Genomic DNA, 24,180 nt, shown 5'->3' on the forward strand with positions numbered 1-24,180 from the left:
CCTTATCTGTTCGAGACAAAATTCAGTGCTACTTCAATTTTATCCTTTGCCTTAATTTCCCATTATGTTATGAATTTCAAGGAATTCATTACAAACTGCCTTTGTAGCTATTAGTGAGCATGTTTTATGTTGCTTGGTTTTGTATATATCTTTGGGGGAAACAAAGAACCTGGCTGAATACCTTTTATCAAGTAGTCACTTAATACCAGTTGCATAAGTGAGTGCTTATCATTCTGATTCTGATCCCATTTCTGATCATTGTTATGGAACAAAGTTTGTGAGCCTGTTGAAGAGTGAGGCCACATAAACTAAAACATCGTCGGAGTTTGGAGCAGAGAAAGGTTTATTGCAGGGCCAAGCAAGGAGAAAGGAGAGCTTAAATACCTTGAACTCGCCATTGGTTTTCTGAAAAAAGTTTTTATAGGCAAAATTTGGGGTGAGGGCTGCAGGGTGTGTGACTTTCTTCTGACAGGTTGGTGGTGAGGTAACAGGGCGGTGTTCCAGGAATCTTGTGCTCAGCCGGAAGTGGCCCCCCTCCACCTGGGTGCGAGCCTTAGTTCTGCCGAAGAGCTCAAAAATATTATTATGTATATTCCTTGAGGAGGACCCAGGACCCTGCCCCAAGATGCACTATTGTTTCCTGACTGCTCCTCCCTTGTCTCTGCATCCCCTTCCTTCCCTGATTAACAACTGTTTGAACCTGTCCTTTGGAACTCAGGGAAGGTCATGGAGGCTGAATGAAGCCTATTTCCTACGAACAAGAAACGGGGGACATGGAAAGGCTTTGGACCCAGGAGCCCCACAGGGTCCTGCTCGATTTCATCATCAGCTATGATTCTGCCACCAATTCCATTGTGTGTGTGCTTTTTAAACACATGGCCAAGCAATTCTCTGATACCAGCTGGGTGTCTTATAACTTAATTCTGACACTGTCTACTTGGAAATAGCATCAGATCCCACAGGTTAAGGGCTCAGTCTTACAAGACTCTCTCCCCTCATCCTCCAATTCAGTCACCATTTGAAAGTCTGGGCTATCACTTGGGCTTCTGACCCATCAGCTATAGATGGGAAGTTCAAACAACCCTCTCCTTGGGTTTGATTAATTGGCTTCAGTAGTTCATGGAAGGGAAACGGTTTACTTATTAGATTACTGGTTTATTATAAAAAGATGTAACTCGGGCTTCCCTGGTGGCGCAGTGGTTAAGAGTCCGCCTGCCGATGCAGGGCACACGGGTTCGTGCCCCGGTCCGGGAAGATCCCACATGCCGCGGAGCGGCTGGTCCCGTGAGCCATGGCCGCTGAGCCTGCGCGTCCGGAGCCTGTGCTCTGCAACGGGAGAGGCCACGGCTGTGAGAGGCCCGCGTACCACAAAAAAAAAAAAAAAAAAAAAAAAAAAGATATAACTCAGAAATAGCCAGATGGAAGAGGTGCACAGGGCAATGTGTGGGGAAAGGGGCGTTGAGTTTCCCTGCTCTCTCCCAGCATCTCCATGTGTGAGCCCACCAAAGAAACTCTCTGAACCCTCTCCTTTTGGGTTTTTATGGAGGCTTCATTACAGAGGCACAATTGATCAAATCATCGTCTATTGATGATTGAGCTCAGTCTCTAGCCCCTCTCTTCCCAGGAAGTTGGGGGATGGGCGGTGAGGACAGTAGGACTAAAAGTTCAACCCTCTAATCCCCTGGTTGGTTCTGTTGGCTACCAGCCCTCGCCCTTAGGTGCTTTCTGAGAGTCACCTCATTACCATAACAACAGCTACCTTGATTGCTCTCCTCACTGGAAATTCCAAGGGTTTTAGGAACTCTGCCAGGAACAGGAGGAAGACAAATAGAAATTTACTTTTATAAATCACAGTTATCAAAGTGATGAATCTGAAGTGTTGTTACTGTTCAGCAACCGTGCTGTCACCATCTGAGCTACTGGACCAGCCACTGGAAAAAAAGAGTGTATTTCCATTAACTTCTCTCTTAGGGCTTGTGTGTACACAGAAATTTCCTTTTGTTTTAAAACATGATTTGGGGTACCTTTCCCTGGTGTCTGAGGGTTGGGAGTAGGTGCTGCCAACATTCATCTCTGCAACTTTCCCTTTTCTATTTCCCATGGCCTACTCTATTAATTAAGTAATTAATTTATGGCTGCGTTGGGTGTTCCTTGCTGTGCGTGGGCTCTCTCTAGTTGCAGCGAGCGAGGGCTACTCTTCATTGCGGTGGCTTCTCTTGTTGTGGAGCACAGGCTCTAGGTGTGCAGGCTCAGTAGTTGTGGCGTGCGGGCTTGGTAGTTGTGGCACGTGGGCTCGGTAGTTGTGGCTCGGGCTCTAGAGCACAGGCTCAGTAGTTGTGGCGCACAGGCTTAGTTGCTCCATGGCATGTGGGATCTTCTTGGACCAGGGCTCGAACCCGTGTCCCCTGCATTGGTAGGCGGATTCTTAACCACTGCGCCACCAGGGAAGTCCTGGCCTACTCTCTTTTGATGGATTATTTTTGTTACCGAACCAAACTTGGGTCTGCTCGAGCACACAGTAAAGCCAGTCTACTGACACTGGATTGTGGTGAATGAAAGCATGGCATTTCCTGTAAGGCGCCACACAAGGAGTCTGGGACAGCTAGTGCCCAAAAAGCCCCAACTCCCCAATGGATTTCAGGAAAACATTTTTGAAGGCCAGGTGAGGGAGGGGGATGGAAGGGTGTGTGATCAGCTTATGCACAATTCTCTGATTGGTTGATGGTGAGGTAACAGGGCTGTGTCATAGGGGTTACATTATCAATTCTTAGGTTCCAGTAGGCTTCGGGGCTACGTATATACGTGCCCAGGGTCATCAAGTAGTTAGTCTCCCTTTTGGTGAGAGTTTTATCATCTGTAAAGCAATTCAGGAAATGTGCATCAGTTACTGTTATCTGGTACTCCAGAGAGGAGCTAAAGCAAAGGATATGGGGGAGGGGTCTGTCCTGGGAAGGCCCCATAGTGTCCCGCTCCGTTACACTTCCCCCTTTTCTTTGATCTTCATCCTTCCTCCTCCATCTTGAGGAGAAGAGGTGTTGGACAAGAAGAGGAATAACCTTCTGGGGAATAATGTTTTGGATAGAGAGGTTAATCATAAACTCGGCAGAGGAACTCAGTTTTAAGAGGACTTAGTTTCTTTTTCATGTTAGGTTGCAAATATCTAACCACAGTGTATAATCTTGATCTCGGAGGGACAGCAGTGAGCAGCCCTAAAGAGAGACCTTAGTTCCCTGCCCAGGAATCGAACCTGGGCAGCCTGGATGAAAACCAGGAATCCTAGCTGCTAGACCACCAGGGGCTAGAGGCTAGAAGGAAAGTGGCCCTGGCTCTCTCCCCCATTTGAAAGCAAGAATGTTTCAAGGAGGCAAAAACTATAAAAACAGGTACAAAAGTTATTATTAGACACACAGCACAATGTATGGGAGAGCACACAGAGAAACAGTTTATTTAAGACAGAAGCAAGGGACTTCCTTGGTGGCACAGTGGTTAAGAATGTGCCTGCCAGTGCAGGGGACACGGGTTCGATCCCTGGTCCGGGAATATCCCACATGCCGCGGAGCAACTAAGCCCGGGCTCCACGACTACTGAAGCCTGTGAGCCTAGAGCGCATGCTCTGCAACAAGAGAAGCCACCACAATGAGAAGCCCGCACTGCAACAAAGAGTAGACCCTGCTCGCCTCAACTAGAGAAAGTCCGCACGCAGCAACGGAGACCCAAAGCAGCCTAAATGAATGAATGAATGAATGAATAAATAAATAGTAATAATAATAAAAAGACAGAAGCAAAGCAGAAATACACATCCAGAGAGAAAGGGTACAGGTGTTCTGTCTACTGAGGAGTGCAGTAAGTTAGAAGCTAGAAGCTAAGCAGAGGTGCGCACCCAGAGAGGAATGCAGGAACCTGAATGAGGATCTCAGTAAAGAGGTGATTTGAATCACTTGCCTAGGACAGTCCTTCGGGGTCTTTGTTTACATTTGGCCAATTATCTTGTTTCTTTTTTCACACCTGACTGGTCCTAGAATGCTCCCCAAGATGCGCGCGCAACTTTTTGCTAAGGTGGATCCCACGGTAGAGGCCTGTGGGTACATGTCCACACACATTATGGGGTGGTGCCCCCTCCCTTTCTGACCCCCAAGGAGCCTTCTTGCGCATGTGCAGACAGGGAAGTTTTCCTTGACCTCAGGAGCCGGCACCTTATCTCTTTACTTTAGCAGAGCTCCTCTTCTGCCACTAACTTTGTCCTTGGAGTGGCTGGGGGAGAACAAAGTTTCAATTTTACTCCACGTGACAAACACCAGCTGTCTGGCCCAGGGGCCCATCTATTTCCTACCTCAATCTTACAGGTCCAAAGGTCATTCTGTTGCATCGACCATCTGCCTCAGATAGTTTTTATTTCTAGTTTAACTCTGTCAAAGGTCTTGGGTGCCCACAGGCTGTTGCCCCCAGTAAGAACGGATGATAGTATGATCAAAGTAATAGTCTTCTTTCACTGACAGTCACTCTTATCACGTAGAGAATGAAGGAGTTTCCTCTCTTTAAGCAATGACTTGGGAATCTTGCCACATCTTTATTGGTTAATCATTCAACCAGGATTTTTTGAGCATGACCAATATGCAATTGTACCACTCTAGGCACTATTGAATATATTCGCTGGAGGGCTGCCCAATCTAGTTGATTAGTCAACATAGATGCATGTGAAATAGTCAGTGAATGAGACATATAATCAACATTATCAACTACTCTAAAGAAACTCTTCATTGGGGCTCTGTGTTCCATAAGTCTCCACAAACAAATGGGTGGGGAGAGTGTCTCCTCAGCACTGCTCAAGCACAGTGTGGCTCCGGTGTACTTTCAGCTGGCAGTCAAGGAGCACTGTCACTTCAAGAGTTTTGAAGCCTTGGGAACAGCAGTCAGCACTCAGGGAGCCCCAGTTCAACAGTGTTGAGGCAGGATCCTCCTGCGGTGTGTAGGAAGCCTACATCCAGGAGGAGGCTGAGGCAGAAGGATGGGAGCACCTCAGAGGTCCCTTTGGGTGGTCCAGGAATGAATGGGGAAGATGAGATTTACACCAGCAGGTGGCAGTGATGATCCAGGAAACTTGGGGTATTAAATGTTGCTTCAATGTTAATTGAATCCACAGGATGGTGGAGCCTGAGAACCTTCAGGGTAAAATAAATATCATTTCTATTCCTTCCTTTCCATTCATGTTGACACCATAAAAATGTAGGCGTTCACCATCTCATATCTAACTCTTATCTCTGTAGCAGGCTCTCCACAGGTCTCCTTCTCATCTTGGTCGGCTCCAGTCCATTTTGGTTCATTGCCAAATTGATCTAAAGTGCTGCTTTTGTCATATTATTAGAAACTCTTGAATATAAGGAGATGGACTCACTCACTGGAGCTTCAGGATAGAAGTGATGGGGTGTGATGGAGAGGATGGGGTGGAGGGAGTATGCGATCTCCCCCACCCTATTCTCCAATCCTTTCCTCACCGTCACCTCACAGATATACACGAGGATGTGACTTTCATGACAGTCCTGGCATGTTAGTTGAGTTCCACCTCATCTTTGGCTTCTTTTGTTTTTAAGCTCATTAAAAATGTACACTAGCCCTGGGAGAAATCGTGAACTAATGCTGTCGAACAGCTAACTTCTTAACTAAGGTAAAATCTGAGCGAAAATTGGTAGCAAAAATTCCCTCTGTCCGAACAAACGTATGGACACCAAAGGGGGAAAGTGGCGGGGGGGGGGGGGGGGGGGGGAGGGCGGCTGGTGGTGGTGGGATGAAGTGGGAGATTGGGATTGACATGTATACACTAATATGTATAAAATAGATAACTAATAAGAACCTGCTGTATAAAAAATAAATAAAATAAAATTCAAAAATTAAAAACAATAGAAATACAAAGAAAACTTGAAAAAATAAATCCCTCTGTCCACAGATTTTCAAATTTGAGTCATATCAGTATCACAGATGTCTTAGGTTGGTTACCCTAGAAGCAGATCCTGAGACAAGAATTCAGGTGCATGTGTTTTATTTAAGGGGTCGTTTTCAGAAGAAAAATCTGTAGAAGAGCAAGGGAGTGCGACAAGGTAGGGAAAGAGGCAGAGCAAGGAATGTAGTTTCCGGTAATGTGTAGCCCATCCATGAGGATGGTGAGAGAGATGGTCTGGTGTATAAATCACGCTGTCTTTTGTATCCTATACTCTCTTTTTCTTTGGCAATGTTGATGAGTATGGAGGTTGGCTTTGTAGCCTTCTGGGCAAAGTGGTTTCTCTTGGCGGAGGGCAAGTTTTCATAGCAGGGTGCCTGGAAGCTATTATTAGCCAACACTCACAGCAGCTGAGAGAATATGTACAACCCAGTAAAAAAAAGAAAGAGATTTGGATGGGACACCAACAGCATCAATTATCAATACAATCTACCCTGTTCTGATTCACTTTTAATTAATTCACTTTTAATTCTCTAGGATTCTGGTTGATTCATTTCTAGGAAAACCTACAAGAGGAGAGTTAGTGGCAAGCTGGTCCTAAAGTCACAACTAATACTCATCTCCAACCTTTACTGTTGATCCTGGATTCTTCTCGCCCTCAGCTACCAGTTCTGCTTATCTAGGTGACTTGGTTGATGGGATGACCCAAATTCTCATCCCGGAGGGGTCTGAGCCCAAGAATCAACTCGGTTTTCCTTCTCTTTTGTTTGTCAGCTGATCGTAGGGAATGGCCCCATGAGGTCACAGGTGTGAGTCCAGGCAAAGGCTTCAGTGCAGTAGGGCTGGGTGTGCTGGGAATCTGGGCTACCTGTTCTTGCGGCTTATTTGCGACCTCTGCACCTGCTTGAGGCTGATCCCAGATGTGCCACTTTATTCATAGGTGGATTGCTTCTCGGCCTATGTGGGTCATGATGGGCATTTATAGTATACGGTTACTTACTATCCCCATGATAACATGCTCCATCTCTAACATGCCGGGAGCTATTTCTCAAATGGTGTATAATTAATTCCCTGTACGCCCTATACATTGCAGAACCCTAATGATCTGTGCTGTGACTCTCATAGCTTGCCTGAAATTTCACAAGACACTTTTTCCTACCTCTAGTACTATTGAATCTGCCTTAATAGTATGGCCCAAGTGTCAGGTTGCTTATACTATGTTTTAAACCTGCCACTGATCCCTTTCTTCCTCGAGGCCCAATTCGGAAGTGAAAGCCTTCAAAATCATTTGATAAATGAGTCAGAGTATTCCCAAGAATACTTGTCCCACTCTCCTGGACTTTGTGATACTACCCACAAAGTCCAAAGGGGCCCATCAAGCACTGTGTTTTTTTCTTTTAGTGGTAAGAGGTACAAGGTATAATAAATTGCCCTTACTTTGGAGGTAATATTCTGGAATGCTCCAGAGCATTGGACCCAAAAACTGTAGTAGAAGGACTCTGAATCTTTGTAGGATTTATTTCCCACCCTGTGGAGCCCTTATAAAGACATCACGAATGCCTGATAACATGATATCATCAATATAGTAGATCAATGTGATGTTCTGCAGAATGTCTGGATGTTCTTAGTTGCTTTTGGGACTGTGGTGTGACAGAGAAGTAGTAAGCTGGGACAAGATCTTGAATGTACCTTGCTGTCCATCACATGGCAATGCAACCTGCTTCTGATCTTCTCTCCTGATAGACATGGGAGAGAATGCATTAGCCAGATCAAGAGCTAAAGACCACATTCTATAGCCTGTGTTAATCTTCTCTAGTAAGGATGACCACATCTGGCACAATAACTACAACTGAGGCTACTACTCGATTAAGATTTTACTAGTCCATTGCTATCCACCATGATTCATCAGGTTTTTGTAAGGGGCCATGGAGGCAAATTAAATGAGAATATAAATGGGGATACAGGCCATTGCCACTGCATTATTTAAGTCCAAGAGTGGGCCTAACCTCTCTCATTCCCTTGGGAAGCAATTTGGTTTTTATTATTTAGACTAAAGGTAGGGGTAGTTTCATGGGCTCTCGTGTGACCTTTCCTACTACAGTTCTTTTACTCTACTGTTTAAGGAACCAATGTCCAATGCAAGAGTTTAATAAGTGAGTAAGTATATCTGTTCCATTTATACATTCAGGAACTGGAGAAATGACCACTAGAAGGCTGTGTGTACCCAGTAGGTCCACTGTGAGATGGGTAGGATTGGTTCAGAAATCCAGGTATTACCTGGTATCAAGTACCTCTGTTCTAACAGGAGGTCAGAGTGGTGCTTTGGTTTTCTGGTTATCAGTGTCACCTTGGACTTCCCCCCAATATATGGTTGTTTGGGTAAATGAGCACAGGCAGGGACTACTCTGGGAATCATTGCTATATACACTTGTGGAAGCTTCCTTTCCTCTCTCTCTATTTAATCTTTACATTATTTAAAACTTAAAAGTTGCAAGAACAGTACAAAGAATTCCTGGATATCTTTTACCCAGATCCCCCATATGTTAACATTTGACTGCATTTGCTATATCCTTTTCTCTGTAGATGGATGGATTGGTGGCTCGATGTGTATGTGTGTATATACATACATATACATACCTTTTTCCAAACTGTTTAAGAATAATTTGCAGCATGATTCCCCTTCATTTCTAAACACTTCAGTGCGTGTTTTCTAAAAACAAGGAATTCTCTTAAATAGCCATAGTATAATAATCAAAACCCCCAAATTCACATTGATATAATACTATTACCTAAACTCTAGACCTGACTCAGATTTTACCAATTGTCTCAATAACATCCTTTATATTAAAAGAATATCCAGGGTCAAGCATTGCTCTCAGCTGTCCTATGTCTTTGGTCTCCACTGATCTACAACAGTTGCCAAGTCTGTCTTTGTAGTTCATGAAATTGACATTTTTGAAGAGTACAGCCCAATTATATTGTAGCGTGTCCTTCAGTGTGGGTTGGTTTGCCTCATGATCAGGTTCAAATTACCCATTTTTGGCAGAACGACTACTGAACATCCTGGCGACGTTAAGTTTGATGATTTGGCTAAAATGGTACCTGCCAGGTTACCATTATTACTATTTTACATTCTGCGATTAGTAAGTATCTCGTGGGGGTGATACTTGAGAGTATGTGAATATTATCTCCTATTTTCTTACCAAATTTTCATGCACTATTTTAGCTATCATTGGTTATTCTTGCCTGAGTCAAGGTGCTTGTTGAATGGTGGTTTCTGATTTCATTATTCCTTCTATTGGCTTTCTACTGCAAGAAAGAGCTTTCCCTTCTCCCTTATTTATCTATATCATGGTAGCCCCTATGGGTTTTTACTTTATTTAGTGTTATAATCCCTTACTATCATTATTTGGATCCTCAAATTGTCCCCAATTTTTCTGTCTCCTCTCTTTCAATCATTGGATTCTGGATCTGAGAACTGACTTGGGTTTGGAAATGGGGCAAAGGCTCATGACTTTCTACTGGGACAGCTGATCTCAGCCTTCTGCTCATACATTCTTGGTATTGCTGAATATTATTAAGCAATAATCTCTGGGCTATTTATATATCTTGCTTCTGTGAACATCATGTCCTATAGTACCCTGGAGGTCAGCTACCACTGGCTACCATTCTGACTTTGCTGCCCATGGTGGTAATCATGACCACCTAGCTTCTGGCAAGTAAGTGCTGCTCTCAGGCCTCTGCTATTTTGGGCTTCTATGATCCCCATAGCTTGGAAGGAGTCCAGTATTGAAGCAGCACCTTCTACCTATAGAGGACAGTTTACAGAGGACAGCAATTAAGAAGCTTCTTAATGATGCCAGTGACACATCCTCCCCAGCACACTTCATATTGTCACGATAACCAGAATGACCTCTGGGCTCTCCCAAGAAATATAGCAGGTTTTCTCGTATATGGATGATAATAAATCCATTCCAGCTTGGCCATTCCTCCGAGCCTTGTAATCCTCTCTCCATACTCTGCCACAGTAGCTCTTGTATCTCTTCTTCATTTAAGTGGGTCAGGCTTCTAAGAGCTATCCTAACAGGGAATTAGGAAGAGCCCTGGGGCCTTATCAGGATGTTAAGTTTTGTGTCATGGAAGAGTCCCCCCATACTGGTGATTATCCAGCTTTATTTTCTACTCCCCTTGATTCAAGACCTTCAAGATCCATGTCCAGGCAAATTCTACCCCTTCCTGTTGGTATATCTTTGTTAACTCCTGCAGCCCCTTCAGTGTATAATCCCTCAGCAGGCCTGGACTTCTCCCGTTGGGCCATGCTCACACTGGACCCCAATCTTGGTCCAGGATGGGGCAGGTCCTGAGGAGGGCAAACATTGTCCTATAAGGTACCTGCCGCCGCAGAAGATCCTGCATTATCTTCAAACAAGGGGTAATTGTTATCCTCTAATAAAGGAAATGAGCTGCTTTTACAGGCCAAAGGATTCTGGGAAATTGGGGGCTCAAAGTTGTTAAGCCTCTCTACCCAGATAGCCCCATTCCAAGTCTACTCCTTCCTTATGGGTGCCCTGACTTGGATGTGGAAGACGTGTGAAGGCTGAGAATTCATCCTGCTGGAATTTTGATAGTCTTATAATTAATTCCTCACGTTGGGGGCAAGGAGACGATGAAAAACTTAAGGATGAGGGAAGATGAGGTCAGGTGTCTGCAATAATCTAATTTCAGAGGCTTAGTGATTAAGTTTCTGGTCCGTGCATGGCTCTGAGATACCGGCATCCAGGAGCCACAGATGAGGCGTTGGCTGAGAGACCTGGTGTTGGCAAATTCTTTAGACTGGAATCTGGCTCCAATCCCCACCAACCCCCCACTTCCTAATGTTACTCCACAGCTCAACACTCTTCCAGCCAGGCTGAAGTCCTTAGGGTCTGGCCACTTGCCATGCTCATTGCCAAGCCATTCCTTCTTTCATGCTCTTCTTTCTCTCCAGAATTGCTTTCTTTCTTTCTTTTTCTTTCTCCCCTACCAGCCTGCTAAAATCCAAATTCTGGGGTTTCCCTGGTGGCACAGTGGTTAAGAATCCGCCTGCCAATGCAGGCGACACGGGTTTGAGCCCTGGTCCGGGAGGATCCCACATGCTGTGGAGCAACTAAGCCTGGGCGCCACAACTACTGAGCCTGCACTCTAGAGCCGGTGAGCCACAACTACTGAAGCCAGCACGCCTAGAGCCCGTGCTCCACAACAAGAGAAGCCACCACAGTGAGAAGCTCGTGGACTGCAACGAAGAGTAGCGCCTGCTCGTCACAACTAGAGAAATCCCGAGCACAGCAACGAAGACCCAACACAGCCCCCAAAATTTAAAATTTAAAAATAAAATAAAATCCAAATTCTTGTTTACAGCTGAAAAAAAAATTGACCTCTCTGATTTTTCACAGGCACCATTCCAAGCTGGGGTCCATCTCTCCCCCTGGATGGGAAGCTCTGTGGTCAAGCATTTTACTTTAAACATAACAGGATTGAGCGGAACTGTCTTCCTTTCTCCTAGCTAGATACTAGCGTGCTCAGTTTCCTTCTAAAGTTTTTTTTTAATAGAACTATATTTAATTGAGTATATTGACATAGAATTAGTCAGATAGTCTCTAAAAAAAAGTACATTCATACTTACAAAAGGTAATTATTTTTTTACTTTAAAGCTGTTTCTTTGGATATTTACTCCCATATTTCTAGATGGCATGTTTACACTGCTATTTCCTACTTGATTTAAGTTTGGAATATTATTGGCTTCCCACTTTTAAAATGATTTTATATAATGCTCCCACTCCCCCAATCGTTACTATTATACCCCATACTTACCCTCTACCCATCCTCTCAGCAAATTTATATCATGCCTTTTGATTAGCCCAAGGATCAATTATTATTAAGCCTATGGAAATGTTCATCGAGCCAAGCCATGCAGTATTCTGATTGCATTTTCATGCTTGTATAACTTTGTTTTCCCTTGAGTTAATAATTGTTACTTTTAATTTTCTATGAGCCTCTAAACACTCCAACAGAAGGATAAATCTCCTCTCAATGTGTCTGAAGATATTTAAGTAATCACTTCTTTCTTTGGGAGACAGACCTCCCAAAAGTAATTGTCCATGGGCTCCCATCTGGACAGGCCAGCAGTACAGTGGTCATCCTTGGATGAGCAGATCTCCTTTCACCACTAACCTGGCATTCCCAGCGCTTCTTCCCTGAGCTGCATCCCTTGCCTCCTGGATTCTACATCTTCCTCTTCCTTGGTTAATATACAACATATATAAACAGCTCATACAACTCAACATCCAAAAAAACCATAGAAGCTGATTAAAAAATGGGCAGAAGACGAAATAGACATTTTCCCAAAGAAGAAATACAGATGGCCAACAGGCACATGAAAAACTGCTCAACGTCATTAATTATCAGAGAACTGCAAACTCAAAATCAAAATGAGATATCACCTCACACCTGTCAGAATGGCTATCATCAAAAAGAACAAATGTTGGTGAGGATGTGGAGAAAAGAGAACCCTTCTACGCTACTGGTGGAAATGTAAATTGTGCAGCCACTGTGGAAAACAGTAAAACGTTTCCTCAAAAAAACTAAAAATAGAACTACCATATCCAGCAATTCTACTCCTGGGTATGTATCCAAAGAAAATGAAAACACTAATTCAAAAAGATACATGTGGCTTCTCTGGTGGTGCAGTGGTTAAGAATCTGCCTGCCAATGCAGGGGACACGGGTTCGAGCCCTGGTCCGGGAAGATCCCACATGCCGTGGAGCAACTAAGCCCATGCACCACAACTACTGAGCCTGTGCTCTAGAGCCTGCGAGCCACAACTACTGAGACTGCAAGCCACAACTACTGAAGCCTGCGTGCCTAGAGCCCGTGGTCTGCAACAAGAGAAGCCACCTCAGTGAGAAGCCTGCGCACCGCAACAAAGAGTAGCCCCTGTTCGCTGCAACTAGAGAAAGACCCACGCGCAGCAACGAAGACCCAACACAGCCAAAAATAAATAAATAAAATAAAACAAAACAAAAAAACAGAAAAAAACAAAAAGATACATGTACCTCAATGTTCATAGCAGTATTATTTACAATAGCCAGAATATGGAAGCAACTGAAGTGTGCATCACAGATGAATGGATAAAGAAGTTGTGGTGTATACATATACAATGGAATATGACTCACCCATACATAAAAAAGAATGAAAATTTTCCATTTGCAACAACAAGGCTGGACTTGGAGGGCATTATGCTAAGTGAAATAAGTCAGATAGAGTAAGACAAATACTGTATGATATCACTTACAAGTGGAATCTAAAAAATAAAACTAGCGAATATAACAAAAAAGAATCAGACTCACAGATATAGAGAAGAAACTAATGGTTACCAGTGGGGAGAGGGGAGGTGGGAGGGGCGATATAAGGATAGGGGACTAAGAGGTGCAAATTATTATGTGTAAAATAAATAAACTACAAGGATAGATTGTACAGTACAGGAAATATAACCATTATAACTGTAAATGGAGTATAACCTTTAAAAATTGTGAATCACTGAGTCGTACATATAATATGTAAAATTGTATAATATTGTAAAACAACTATAACTCAGTAAGAGAAAATAAGATAATATGAAAAAGGCAGTATTCTAGAGTAGGTGAGGTTTAGCTATTTCTTTGCAACTTTACTACCAGGTTATAATGACAGCAAGCTTTCAGAACAAATTTTGTCATATGGTCATGACACAAAACACCTTTTCTGTGAATTCTATGAAGTTCAATAGTTTGATTATTTTGATGTCTGCTCTATGCATCCCATGCCTACCATAATGCATGATGCCTGAGTCACTATTCCAGTGACAGGACTCAGCTAACCCTGTCAGTTATGGTGGAAGCATGGAATCTATGGAATCAGTGACAAGACCGAAGACCATTTAAGGATCAAACCCAGAGCACCATCATCAGCACAGTTAAAGGGTCTTTAGACCAGTGATGTCCAGTGGCAACGTATAATGTGAGCCATATTTAAAAACGAAAAACAGTATAATTTGAATAATATATGACCTGGTTTATCCAAAATATCATTTTAACATGTTGAACTAGCAATATTTCATATGCTAAATAGCTCATGTGTCTTGTGGCTACCGTATTGGACAGCATAGTTCCAAATTCTTAAACCCTATTCATTTTAGGGGTGGAAATATCTCTAAAATAGTGAAGCTACTGCACATATATTGGATACGATTACTTTTACTAACGAAAACACAATTTGAACATCCATTATCTTAGCAAAATGTCTGAAATTGATGAGAAAGAGATAACTAAAGAGCTTGTAGTAGCTACTTCTAGAATAAAGACTTATTTTATTATTTTTATTGAAGTATAGTTGACTTACAATGTACTAATTTCTGCTGCACAGCAAAGTGACTCAGTTATACACATATACATTCTTTTTTTTAAACTTTTTATTTTATATTGGAGTATAGTTGATTAACAATGTTGTGTTAGTTTCAGGTGTACAGTAAAGTGATTCAGTTATACATATACATGTATCTATTCTTTTTCAAATGCTTTTCCCATTTAGGTTGTTACATAATATTGAGCAGAATTCCTGTGCTATACACTAGGTCCTTGTTGGTTATCCATTTATTTATTTATTTTTTAATATCATTTTTAAAATTAACTAATTATTTTTGGTTGCATTGGGTCTTCATTGCTGCGCGTGGGCTTTCTCTAGTTGCAGTGAGTGGGGGCTACTCTTTGCAGTGCGTGGGCTTCTCATTGCAGTGGCTTCTCTTGTTGGGGAGCACGGGCTCTATGCGTGCGGGCTTCAGTAGTTGTGGCACGTGGGCTCAGTAGTTGTGGCGCACAGGCTTAGTTGCTCCACAGCATGTAGGATCTTCTTGGACCAGGGCTTGAACCCGTGTCCCCTGCAGTGGCAGGCGGATCCTTAACCGCAGCACCACTTGGAAGTCCCCTAGTTATCCATTTTAAATATAGCAGCGTGGGGCTTCCCTGGTGGCGCAGTGGTTGAGAGTCCACCTGCCGATGCAGGGGACACGGGTTTGTGCCCCGGTTCGGGAAGATCCCACATGCCACGGAGCGGCTAGGCCTGTGAGCCATGGCCGCTGAGCCTGTGCGTCTGGAGCCTGTGCTCCGCAACGGGAGGGGCCACAACAGTGAGAGGCCCACGTACCGCAAATAAATAAATAAATAAATAAATATATTTATTTATTTATATATCAGTGTGTACATGTCAATCCCAAACTCCCTAACTATCCCTACCCCTCACCCATCCCCCCATAACCATAAGTTCATTCTCTACGTCTGTGAATCTGTTTCTGTTTTGTAAATAAGTTCATTTGTTTCATTTTTTTTAGATTCTGCACATAAGTGATATTTCTCTTTCTCTGTCTGACTTCACTCAGTGTGTCAATCTCTAGATCCATCCATGTTGCTGCAAATGGCATTATTTTATTCTTTTTAATGGCTGAGTAATATTCCATTCTATATATGTACCACATCTTCTTTATCCATTTTTCTGTCATTGGACGTTTAGGTTGCTTCCATGACCTAAACAGACATTTCTCCAAAGAAGACATACAGACGGCCAAGAGGCACATGAAAAGATGTTCAACATCGCTAATTATTAGAGAAATGCAAATCAAAACTACAGTGAGATATCACCTCACAACTGTCAGAATGGCTATCATCAAAAAATCCACAAACAATAAATGCTGGAGAGGGTGTGGAGAGACGGGAACCCTCCTATATTGTTGGTGGGAATGTAAATTGGTGCAGCCACTATGGAAAACAGTATGGAGGTTCCTTAAGAAACTAAAAATAGAGCTACCATATGATCCTGCAATCCCACTCCTGGGCATATATCCGGAGAAAAACATGGTCCGAAAGTATACATGCACCCCAGTGTTCATTGCAGTGCTGTTTACAATAGCCAAGACATGGAAGCAGCATTCTTTCTTTAGTACTCTTTTCCATTATGCTTTATCCCAGGAGACTGGATAGAGTTCCTTGTGCTATATAGTAGGACCTTGTTGTTTATCTATTCTAAATGTAATAGTTTGCATCTACTAACCCCAAACTCCCAGTCCATCCCTCTCCCTCCCCCTTGGCAACCACAAGTCTGTTCTCTATGTCTGTGAGTCTGTTTCTGTTTTGTAGATAAGTTCATTTTTGCCATATTTTAGATTCCCCATATAAGTGATATCATATGGTATTTGTCTTTCTCCTTCTGACTTACTTCACTTAATATGATAATCTGTAGTTGCATCCATGTTGCTGCAAATGGCATTATTTTATTCTCTTTTATGGCTGAGTAGTAAGTCATTGTATGTATGTACCACATCTTCTTTATCCATTCATCTGTCGATGGACATTTAGGTTGTTTCCATGTCTTGGCTATTGTGAATAGTGCTGTTATGAACACTGGGGTGCATGTATCTTTTTGAATTATAGTTTTGTTCAGGTATATGTCCAGAAATAGGATTGTTGGATAATATGGTACCTCTATTTTTAGTTTTCTGAGGATGCTCCATACTGTTTTCCATAGTGGCTGTACCAACTTACATTCCCACCAACAGTGTAGGAGGATTCCTTTTTCTCCACACCTTCTCTAGCATTTGTTATTTGTAGACTTTTTAATGATGGCCATTCTGACCTGTGTGAAGTGGTACCTCGTAGTTTTGATTTGCATTTCTCTAGTAATTAGTGATGTTGAGCATCTTTTCATGTGTCTACTAGCCATCTGTATGTCTGCTTTGGAGAAATGTCTATTAAGGTCTTCTGCCCATTTTTTTGATTGGGTTTGTTTTTGTTGTTATTGTTGAGCTGTGTGAGCTGTTTGTTTATTTTGGAGATTAAGTCCTTGTTGGGCACATCGTTTACAAATATTTTCTCCCATTCCGTAGGTTGTCTTTTTGGTTGTTTTATGGTTTCCTTCGCTGTGCAAAAGCTTGTAAGTTTGATTAGGTCCCATTTGTTTATTTCTGTTTTTATTTCTATTGCCTTGGGAGACTGACCTAAGAAAACATTGGTACAATTTATGTCAGAGAATGTTTCGCCTATTCTCTCTTCTGGGAGTTTTATAGTGTCAGGTCTTATATTTAAGTCTTTAAGCCTTTTGAGTTTATTTTTGTGCATAGTGTGAGGGTGTGTTCTAACTTCATTGATTTACATGCAGCTGTCCAACTTTCCCAGCACCACCTGCTGAAGAGACTATTTTCCCATTTTGTATTCTTGCCTCCTTTTTCAAAGAATAATTGACAGGAGGTGTGTGGGTTTGTTTCTGGGCTCTCTGTTCTGTTCCACTTATCTGTATGTCTGTTTTTGTACCAATACCACACTGTTTTGATTACTGTAGCTTTGTAGTATTGTCTGAAGTCTGGGAGATTTATGCCTCCTGCTTTTTTTCCCCCCCCTTGGGATTGCTTTGGCAATTCTGGGTTTTTTATGGTTCTATATAAATTTTAGGATTATTCTAGTTCTGTGAAAAATGTCATGGATAATTTGATAGGGGTGGTAATAAATCTGTAGATTGCTTTGGGCAGTATTGCCATTTTAACAATGTTAACTCTTCCAACCCAAGAACATGAGATATCTTTCCATTTCTTTAAATCCTCTTTAATTTATTAATGTTTTTATAGTTCTAAGCAAATAAGTCCTTCACCTCCTTGGAAAGGTTTACTCCTAGGTATTTTATTTTCTTAGTGCAATTTTAAAAGGTATTTTTTTTACATTCTTTTTCTGATATTTCATTGTTAGTGTAAATAAATGCACTGATTTCTGAATGTTAATCTTGTATCCTGCTACTTTGCTGAATTCATTTATTAGATCTAGTAGTTTTTGTGTGAAGTCCTTAGGGTTTTCTATATATAGTATCATGTCATCTGCAAATAGTGACAATTTTACCTCTTCCCTTCCAATTTGGATAAAAAACAATGGTTAGATGCCACTAAGTAGGTGGAAATGCCTTAACCATATGCATGTTGTCAGGCCCAAGGGCCTCTTCCATTGTTGTCAAGGGGAGTGCTAACCTTGTCTCCTTTTATACAACACTGGAATAGAGAATTTTTTGATGAAATGTTTAGCTGACAGCAATTGACTGAGGTATAATTCCTGAACAGCGCAACTAACCTTCTGGAATGAGATTTAAAGTAACAGCATACACTTTCTTCTGATGGACTGTACTTTAAAACCAATGTGATATTGCCCTTACTTTGGGAAATATTTCCAAAAAGCTATGAAATAGATCTTCAAAAATTTTATACATATGCAAACACAAATATTGTTCCAAAATTGTCTGTGTGTGTATGTCTGTGTGTCCATGTAGGCACAAAGGATTCACACTTTAAGTCAGACTGTCTTGGGTATCTTGCTAAAACTCTTTCCCACTAGTTCTTAGAAAATTTTAATATGATAGCACCAGGGAGCCTGAGGCAGCATGACTTATGGTGGTGAGGCAGAGTAATGTTTTGAGATACTCACCTGAATTGTTTGCTGAATATTTTTTTCCTCTCCTGAATTTTAATTAGGTAGGTCTTGTTTTATTATCCAGTCTGCCATTCTGTGTCTTTTGATTGGAGCATTATTCCATTGACATTTAAAGTAATTATGATAAGTATGTATTTATTGCCATTTTAAACCTTGTTTTCCATTTGATTTTGTATTTCTTCTTTGTTCCATTTTTTTTGTCCATTTTGTAGGTTGATGGGTTTTTTTAAAAATTGTGCTTGAGTTTCTTTCTTTTTGGTTTTTGTGAATCTTTTATATATTTTTGATTTGTGATTAGCCTGGTTTTCAAGTATGTTAACCCATAACTATATCTACTTGCTTTAGACTGATAGTCATATAAGTTCAAACACATTCTTTTTTTTTTTGGCTGTGTTGGGTCTTCATTGCCATGTGTGGGCTTTCTCTAGTTGTGGTGAGTGGAGACTACTCATCGTACTGGTGCGTGGGCTTCTCATTTCAGTGGCTTCTCTTGTTGTGGAGCACAGGCTCTAGGTGTGTGAGCTACAGTAGTTGCAGCACCCTGGCTCAGTAGTTGCGGCACACAGGCCCTAGAACACGCGGGCTTCAGTAGTTGCAGCATGTGGGCTCAGTAGTTGCGACATGCAGGCCCTAGAGCACTCAGGCTTCAGTAGTTGTGGTGCACAGGTTTAGTTGCTCCGTGGCATGTGAGATCTTCCCGGACCAGGAATCGAACCCGTGTCCCTGGCATTGGCAGGTGAATTCTTAACGACTGCACCACCAGGGAAGTTCCCAACACGTTCTAAAAGATCTACATTTTCTTATTCCCCTCACCTATGTTTTGTGATCTTGATGTCCTATTTTACATCTTCATGTTTATACTTTTGCTGTTCGTTGTAGTTATAATTGCTTTCAGAATTTTTTTTGATTTTTTTTTAAAGTCTATGTACTAGCTTGTTTAAGTGATCTTCAATCCTTTTAAATATTTACCTTTTGTATTGTGATTTTCCCTTTCCTATAGAATCTTGCTTCTTTTCTGTTTAGAGAAGAACTTTCACTATTTCTTTCAGTTTTAGTATTGCTGTATTCTTTTAGTTTTTGCTTCTCTGAGGAATTCTTTATCTCTCCTATTCTAAGTGATAGTCTTGCTGGGTAGAGTATCCTTGGTTTCAGGTTTTTCCCTTTCAGCACTTTGAATATATTTTGCTCCTCCCTTCTGGCCTGAAAAAGGTTCTGTAGAGAAATCAGCTGATAGCCTTATGGGGGTTCCCTTGTAACTGACTCTTTGTTTTTCTCTTGCTGCCTTTAGAATCCTCTCTTTATCTTTAATTTTTGCCATTTTAATTATGATACATCTTGGTGTGGGTCTCTTTGGGCTCCTTTTATTTGGGAGCCTCTGTGCTTCCTGTACTTGGATATCTGTCTCCTTCTTTAGATCAGGGAGGTTTACGGCCATAATTTCTTCAAATACACCTTTGATTCCTTTTCTCTTTCTTCTTTTTCTGGAGCCCGTATTGTGCATAGGTTGGCATGCTTTATGTTCTCCCATGGATCTCATATGTTGCTTTCTTTTCTTTCTTTTCACTTGTCTTTCTGTCTGCTGTTCTGATGGGGTGATTTCCATTATTCTATCTTCCAAATCGCTTATTTGTTCTGCATTATTTAGGCTGTTATCCATTGCCTTTAGCTCAGTTTTTATCTCAGAAATTGAGTTGTCTAATTTTGAATGGTTCCTCTTTATAGGTTCTAGTTGCTGTTACAGTGATCTGCATTTCTTTTGACAGTCTCTGTTAATTCCTTTAGCATTTTTACTACCTCTTTTTTGAACTCAGGGTCTGGTAGACTAGAGAGATCTGTTTCATTGTTCTTTCAAGGGATTTCTCTTGTTCTTTTAGTTGGGAGTAATTCCTCTGTTTCATTTTACTTAAATTTCTCTGACTCTATGAATTTAGGAGGAACAGTTATCTACAGTGGTCTTGAAGGGCTGTTTTTATGTGGGAACATCCCTGTGTGAACTGTGTGAGTCCAGTATTTTTTGTGCAAGGGCTATTTTTGGTATAGATGCCTGCCACGGTTTTCCTCAGTGTGTGTCTGTTGTCCCCTTGATAGGGGTGTGTTTGGTGTTGTGGTGACTGGAGTCTGCACTGGATGTTGGGCAGGGCCTCCTCTTTGCTCTGTGGCTGTCACAGCTCTGTCAGGGGCAGGCTCTTCTCCCCAGTTCTTGGAGTAGAAACTCCCGGATCCAGTTTGGGGTGAGCTGTACTGTGGTGTGAGATAGACAGGACTGGAGTGCTCCTGCTGGGAAAGGAGCCACTATGTGTTTCTCCCCAGGGGCTGTCACTGGGACATGCAACTCTGTGACACCTCCTGCCACCTGGTTTGCGCACTCACAGTCTGCTGCTGCTAGTGTAGCCCCTGGACCTATCCCCACTGTGGGAGCATTGACAATCAGCTCAGACGTCAACCCTGCCTCCCGTGAGGGCGAGCTCCCGAAGTCCGCTGAAGCCAAAGCTGCACCCCACCACGAGCGTGCTGATAATGAGGTTCCATCCTGCACACACCCACTCTGTTGGCCTGGACCACACTCCAGGCCTTTCGGGCTGTCTTCACGCAGCCAAACTGAGTCCTCTCCCTGGATCTGTCTGCTGAAGCCTGAGTTTCAGCACCCAGCCACTGCGAAGGAGGTTCCCAGGGTGAGGGAAACTTTCCTTTTTCACAGTGCCTTCCCAGGGGTGCACGTCCTGTCCAAATTCCTTTTTTTTTTTCCTTTTTGCCCTACCTGGTTACATGGGGATCTTTCTTATAGTTTTAGTTGTATAAGAGATCTCCTGCCAGCTTTCAGCTGGTATTCTGTGAGAATTTTTCCACATGTAGATGTAGTTTTGATGTGTTTGTGGGGGGAGGTGAGCTACATGTCCTTCTGCCCCACCATCTTGCTCTCCTCCCCCTCTGAAGAATTTTTAACATTAGACTAGTTATGACCTTCAACTTTGGTAAATGTCAGGGCCCTGGTGACTCTTCATTATTATAACTGGATATCCTAGAATATGGTTTTGTTTTGTTTAAAGATTATGCTGCTGTAGTCATGATAGCTTGCTAAGGATGGGTGGGGTATTACATTATGTACCAAGGGATAATAATTTTGTTTGACAGGAAATACATGTTAATAGTTATTAAGAGCTTAGTATGTTATAGCCAGCATTATGTTAAGTGCTTGACTTGGAGCATTTCATTGAATTCTCCTAATGCTAGAGAGATCCCTATCACCCTTCAATGACAGACAAGAAACAGCATAGAAAGCCTAGTTATTTTACCTGCAATCACATGGTTCAAGTGGCAAAGTTGGGTTTAAACTGATGCATGTGACTTGGTGCTTATTCTCTTCCTCAACTCATTTACATTCTCTCTTTCCGCTTCTCTCTCTCTGTCTCCATCTCTCATCTCTCTCTCTCTCTCTCTCTCTCTCACACACACACACACACAGAATACCTATACCTAGAATAACTGTGTGTACATACTCTATACACTGATAATGATTAACTGCATCAGGTATTTATTTACTGCCACTACTCTGTACCAGGTACTGTTCTAGGTGCTGAGTGAGAAGCAAGAAATATGACAGACAAGGTTTTTGTCACTAGTGGGAAGAGACAGGACTTAGATCCATAAGGTCATTCCAGAAATTCAGTGTGATAAAGAAAATAAAATAGGATGCTGTGATTGAGGATGAACTACTGGGAGGCATTTAATGTGGCGGCTGTGGAAAGCATCTTTGAGAAGATGGCATTTGAGCTCAGACTCGAATGAAGAGAGGGAATCCTCCATGCCAAGATCTGGAGCGAGAGCTTTCCAGCTTGAGCAGAAGCCCTCAAGTGAGAGCAAGTAGGGTGTGTTCAAGGGACAGAAAGAAGGTCAGTGAATCTGGAGCATAATCAGTAGGAAGAAAGTTGGGTGGAAATGAAATCACAGGGGTAGGTGGAGCTAGACCTTTGAGGGCCTGTGGCTCATGGTGGAAGAGGAGGAGAAGAAAGAAGAGGAAGAGGGTGAGGGTGAGGGTGCTATGTATGCCCTGGCCTCTCAAGGACAGGTGATGGCCAGAGGTTCTTACGTATTTACCTCATTTAATCCTCCCAACAATCCTGGGATGTAGGAACTGTCATCTATACTCCTCAGAGATCAACTGTGAAACTTGAGCCCTAAGTATCTGTCACTTCCTTCGGTGTTTCAAAGGTTACTGCAGAATCCTGCAAATCCAGCTGAATTCACTTACGGTATGATTGAAACACCTGCTGGATGCTTGTGATTGATCTCACTGTTAAATTCATATTCTTATATTTGTCTTCAGTGTTGCTTTATTGGTGGTCCTCTGAAAATAGTCACTCTTCTTTAACACAAGAACATCTGCTAGAGATCTTTCACTTGGCTCTTCTGTCTAGTCAGTTAACATTTATAATCAAAATATTTTCTCCTTGTCCTTAACAACAGTATTCTCTTCACTAAGAATCCTTGAAGTTGCCCATGCAATACGTGAGGATGGAAAATCTTATTTTCCTTTTATTCCTTGAACCTCGATTTATCGACCAAATTACTTGTCAGGAATGTTTGTCATATGTGTCCCCTGGGACTTGCAGCAGCAGAGCTGGGCTGCAAAGCCTGGGTCTTTGTGGATGTGTAGTGGCTCAGGGGCTACAGTTACCTGCCCAGGCTCAGCTCACCTTCATTCACCTTCATTCAAGTATAAGCTATTTTTATCTTTTTTTTTTTTAAACCCAGAATGTTAAGTGGGGCACACCCCATTTCTGCTGGAGCCGTTCTAGTATTTTTTAAAATTAATTAATTTATTTATTTATGGCTGTGTTGGGTCTTCGTTTCTGTGCGAGGGCTTTCTCTAATTGTGGCAAGCGGGGGCCACTCTTCATCGCGGTGCGCGGGCCTCTCACTATTGCGGCCTCTCTTGTTGCGGAGCACAGGCTCCAGACGCGCAGGCTCAGTAATTGTGGCTCACGGGCCCAGTTGCTCTGCGGCATGTGGGATCCTCCCAGGCCAGGGCTCGAACCCGTGTCTGCTGCATTGGCAGGCAGATTCTCAACCACTGCGCCACCAGGGAAGCCCCTATTTTTATCTTTTTAAAAAATCATTTTCTCCAGGTTGAAATCAAAGTGTTGGCAGGGTCACGCTCCTTCTTGAGGCTTTAGGGAAGAATTCATTCCTTTCTTCTTCCAGCTTCTGGGGGCTGCCTGCAGTCCTTGGCTTGTGGTTGTTTTACTCTAATCTCTGCTTCTGTGGTCACATTGCTTTTTCTTCTGTTTGTGTGTCTGTGTTAAATCTCCCACTGCCTCCCTTTTTATAAGGATACATGCAATTGCATTTAAAATGCTTGGATAATCCAGTATAATCTCTTATATCAAGATCCTTGTGGACTCACAGCTTCAGTCCTTTTTTTGCCATTGTCAACTGAAAGAAAACTCAAAACCTAAAAGTTGCAAGTTATGCTTTATTTGGGGATCTTACTGAGGATTATAGTTGGGAAGATTTTCAGATAGCTCTGAGGAACTGTTCCAAAGAGGTAAGGGTGGAGCCGGGATATATAGGAGCTTTTGCTGGAGAAAAAACAAAAACAAAAAAACATGTAGTCGAACATCAAAAGATTACTGGTAATCACAAAAAACAGCCATCTCTAGTTAATGATTTTAGTGCTTTTCTTTGTATGGGAAGATGCAAAAGTCTGTTCTCATTGAA

Source organism: Leucopleurus acutus (genome assembly GCF_964270905.1).
Source record: "Leucopleurus acutus genome assembly, chromosome: 1".
Classification (NCBI taxonomy): Eukaryota; Metazoa; Chordata; class Mammalia; order Artiodactyla; family Delphinidae; genus Leucopleurus; species Leucopleurus acutus.